Source organism: Suncus etruscus, chromosome 19 (assembly GCF_024139225.1).
Source record: "Suncus etruscus isolate mSunEtr1 chromosome 19, mSunEtr1.pri.cur, whole genome shotgun sequence".
NCBI classification, from domain to species: Eukaryota; Metazoa; Chordata; class Mammalia; order Eulipotyphla; family Soricidae; genus Suncus; species Suncus etruscus.
In genome coordinates, this window is record NC_064866.1 from 20,067,642 (window position 1) to 20,072,455 (window position 4,814).

Consider the following 4,814-nt stretch of genomic DNA (forward strand, 5'->3'; position numbering starts at 1 on the left):
TGAGCCTGCACCTAGATGTAATATCCCAGATTTTTTAAAATATATTTTTTATTTAAGTAACATGATCATATTTGGGTTACAGTCATAACCAGAACACCCCCCTTCACCAGTGCAACATTACCCCCCTCCCCACTTCCCATCCCCTGCCTGTATTCGAGACAGGCATTCTACTACAGTAATTTGTTTTTAAGTTCAGTAAGTTGTATTTTTTTCCTTAAAGGATGAGTAAAAAAATATAGTAAAGGTGTGATATTGGCAATCGCCAATGTTTGCATAGGTCCAGAAAAATGGAGAAAATGGAAAAAAAAATCCTTGACCTGATTACAAAAAGGCCTCACCCCAGAAGTTTATTGGCATAAGACAGACTCTGGGTTCCAGGCATACCAGTCTATCCAACTCCAGTCAATCTCAAGGTCCCGGTGAAACTTTTTCACACGTTAGCTATTGTTGCATTTCTTTTATCGATGTCAGGCTGATGTGGAGCATCCTCTAGTTTCAGCATATCATTAAATGTGGAGCGATCTGCCCTGCATGCAGACTGTTGCTGAGTTGCCTGGGTGTTGGGAGTACTCTTTGGAGTAAGTCAATGCCAAAGCAGTGGTAGGTCTTCTCTGGTAGAGGCTTGGATCCTGGTAATGTTAAAGACAATTGTGGTTGTTTCCATAGATGGTATCCATTGTTCAGGTGTGTGTGGGCAATGCCCATTCTTCTGAGGCCTGAGCCAAATAATATGCCAATGTTCAGGGTAAAAGGCCTAATAACATTACCAAATTTGTGTTTCCATCTCTATTAGATAAGAACTTGTTTGCATATGTATTATTTCCCCATTTTAATGTGCCTATGCAAAAGAGAAGCAATGCCACAAGATATTGTTGGTGCATCTGGGGGCTGACGAATAAAGTCCAACATTTCCTGTAACTTGGTATAAATGTGAAATCTATACAGAGTTACTCTTCTACCAGTATTGCTTATAAAACAGATCTCACAGGGGGAAAATCAAACAATCAAATAACTAATCTAGTGGGCAAAATTGTCACTATATGAGAATATTCGAAAAGAGTTATAGATGTTAAGGGAATACATCTGAGATATCCAAAAGAGATACATGTGACCCTTTTATGTTTTAAAAAGAAAAAAAATGAAAGAAAACAAGGGTATTTTGAAGACAACAGGTGATAGTTGAGTTTGAGACATGTTTTGCAGCATTACAGAACCCTATATTGTCCTTGAACTAGGGGTTTTGCTGAAGCTGATTCCGGTATCATGCAACAGTCCATAGTTTGATGGGAGCATGAGGGGCCACCAAGCATGGGTCAACAAGCGTGTTGGTTGTAGTTATTTGTAGAGGCATGAGTTGGAGACCGAGAGGGTGTCTTTCAATGAGGAGCTGGATGGTGGTGTTGGGACAAAAGATCAGTCTTGGTGTCTACCCAATTAGGAACTGAGGATTAGGAGGGTTGAATAAGGGGAAGATAATGGTTCAGGGTTTGGTTATGAGGAGGTAGGAGAGACAAAAGGGTGAGGGGAGAGGCAATACATAAAAGACTAGACAATAAAGGTCAATTTGAGTGTTTTATCAAAATCTTGGGCATCCTGATTCTATTCCTAAAAACAGTCTAGGATCAGGAACGTTTTTGGATAATGCATAAAAAGTATTTGCGCCCGTGCGGTTTTGAACAATGGCAAACAAAAACAGGGGTCCAATATACATAGGGAGGGGTTTCCCTCCTCCTCCCATGGCTAGCTATCCTGCCCAGAGCCCCCAACATACCAGTCCAAGACACCCATAAGTCCTGGCATGTGGAGTCTTCTGAGCCCAGCCCTGCCTCTGTAGTTTGTGGATGCATACGGAGGAATTTCTCTCCCTCCCTCCCCCCAGGGCCCAATTAACCAGGCGTGGCCCTGAAGACCCGCCTGGTGTGGGGGGATCTCAGTCCCCTGGACTAAGTGGTCAGCCCAGGGGGCGTATGGCTAGCTGTCCTGCCCAGAGCCCCCAACACACCAGTCCAAGACACCCAGAAGTCCTGGCATGTGGAGTCTTCTGAGCCCAGCCCTGCCTCTGTAGTTTGTGGATGCATAGGCCAATATCCCAGATTTCTTCAAACTTTTATATCTTGTAGACTTGTCCTGCACACTGGCCCACAATTCAGCAGCTAGATCAGAAAGCTAGCTCAGAGGGCTAGATCAGTGATTTTTAGTCTTTCTAGACCTGCAAACTGACACTGGTTCATGGCTTGGCTGTTGAGAACCACTGTACAGTTATGGCCCCACTTTCTAAGGAATTAGGACCAAAGAGTATATGGTCATATGTGATTATTTGATTATGCTATGAGTTAGTAACAAGAAACACTAATTACTGGGGTTAGTAAGAAGAGGCACAAATGACAATAATGTGATGCTCTATGAACATTGATAAAAGGAAGAACTAAATTAGTTTGGGTGTCAAACAAGACCTTTCTAAGAAAGTGACATTTAAGGGAAAGGATCAATGAGTCAGACTTAATCGAGTGTTACTGAGTTAGGAACGAGAAAGGAAGTAGATTTCAGGTGTCATTTAGGCAACAGCATTTGCAAATGTCACAGTCTTTTATAGGAAACCATAGATCCAAAGGATTTCAGAGAACCTGTTTCAGAGAAGACAAATATTCCCTGATGGAAAATTTCTTGAGGGGAGAAGCATTGTCAGCAGCGAGTTACTCTGTTCCACTGTTTTAAGTTACTTATGTCATCTCTAATTTTCTAAAAAATAGTGTTCACTGATTTACTCTTTTTATTAATTTAGTTTCATAGGGATCACTCCAATAGTACTCAGGATTCTAGGGCTACAATTGGGGATGCTGGAGATAACTCTGGGCCAGGTGTATGTTTTATCATTTGAGAAATCTTAGTCACACATATATTGGGGGACACAGCCAAACAGAAATGCTCAAGTATTATTCATTATTCCTAGGTTAGGAGTTACTCCTGGCGTTGCTTTGGGAACTATATGGGATGCCGAGGATCAAACCCACGTAGGCCACTTGCAAGGCCAACTCCCTGCTAACTGTACTATCATTTCAATCCTATTTTAATATTTTACTTTTTTTATTTATTTATTTAATTTTGTTTTTTGGACCACACCTGGCAGTGCTCAGGGGTTACTCCTGGCAATGTGCTCAGAAATTGCTCCAGAAATTGCTCCTGGCTTGGGGAATATTATGTAACTCCAGGGGATCAAACTGCAGTCCATCCAAGGCTAGCGTGTGCAAGACAAACACCCTACCACTTATGCCACTGCTCTGGCTCCAATTTTAATTTATTTTTATCTTATTTTTCCCTGCCTTTCCCTTTGATTTTTATTGTTGTTTCTATAATGGTTGACATTCATACACACTTGGTTATGGTAATTGCTTGGGGTTTGCACACTTGGTTTTGGAAACCACACACATTTTGTTTGTGGTGCTTGGTAGAAATTGCACCCTGTGCTTGCTTATACTTTGCTATGCGGTGCTGGAGATCTTTTATTTGTGTTAGAGTGCCAGGGATAACAAATGGCATTGTTGACACCAGTATAGCCCTCATTGTGTGGTATAATGTGACAAAGTCATGCCTGCAAGGCTGAAACTCTAACGCTGACATTGGAATTATTTAATAGCTTTCATTTGGCTCAGAGTTGTTTTGTTTTGTTTTTTTTGTTTTTCTTTTTGTTTTTTGTTTTTTTTTGGGCCACACTCGTTTGACGCTCAGCAGTTCTCCTGGCTATGCACTCAGAAATCGCCCCTGGCTTGGGGGGACCATATGGGATGCCAGGGGATTGAACTGCAGACTGCCTTACGCTAGTGCTTGCAAGGGAGACACCTTACCTCTAGCGCCACCTAACTGGCCCCAGAGTTGTTTTTATTTATTTTATTTTATTTTAAGAATTTCAGAGCTCGAGCCAGTGAGTGAGTAAGAAATGGCTGGATGTGGGGGTTTCCAGGCAGAGTGCAGATTGCTCTACCTGCAGAGTCTCCACCCGGCTGTGCTTTTTCTGAGGAAACAGAGGACCTGGAGGGAGCCCTGTCCTGTCTTTTCTGAATTCTTGAAGCTCTCCTCAGAGTCCTGGGAAGCGAACCCCAAAAATACAGCATTCTGAAGCTGCCCAGCGAGCGAGTGAAAACTACGCCTGACCAGTGGGGCCCGACTGTGAAAAACTGTGAGTGCTGCCTGTGTGTGCCTCTACTATCCTGTTGCGTGAACCTCTTGAGAGTGGGCTGAAAAGAGGCTCCAAAAGGCACTTAGCTCCACTGCACTATGCAGCCATGCGCTCTTTCTAAAAAAAAGAACACCATCACAAGAAGAAAAAAAACCACAGTAAGAACTGTGTTGGATCACAGAAGCAAGAATTTCTCTCCAGACTGTCTTCTCTGCTGCGTGCTCAGGCTTAAGATTTGATCCTGTGTGAGGCTTCATCCATGGAGGACTCCCCTCCCTTGGAGGCAAGTCGGCCCATCCAGAAAGGGCGGAGCCAGAGAAGTGTGCTGCCTGCATCATATAACCAATGAATACCACCACAACACGTAGAAAAACCCACAATACAAGTGTGACAATGAGGAAACAACGCAGGCCAGCATCAGACATAGAGAATGAAGATGACAATTCTGATGACCAGTTAATGACCAACCAACTAATCAACCTCTCAGATAAGGACTTTAGAGTAGCAATATGGAAGATACTCAAAGAACTCAAAGAAACCATAGATAGAGTGGAACAGAACACTAACAAGAACCAAGAAAATATGAAGACAGAAATCACAAAACTCCAAACTGAAATAACATGTCAACTAACAGGCCTGA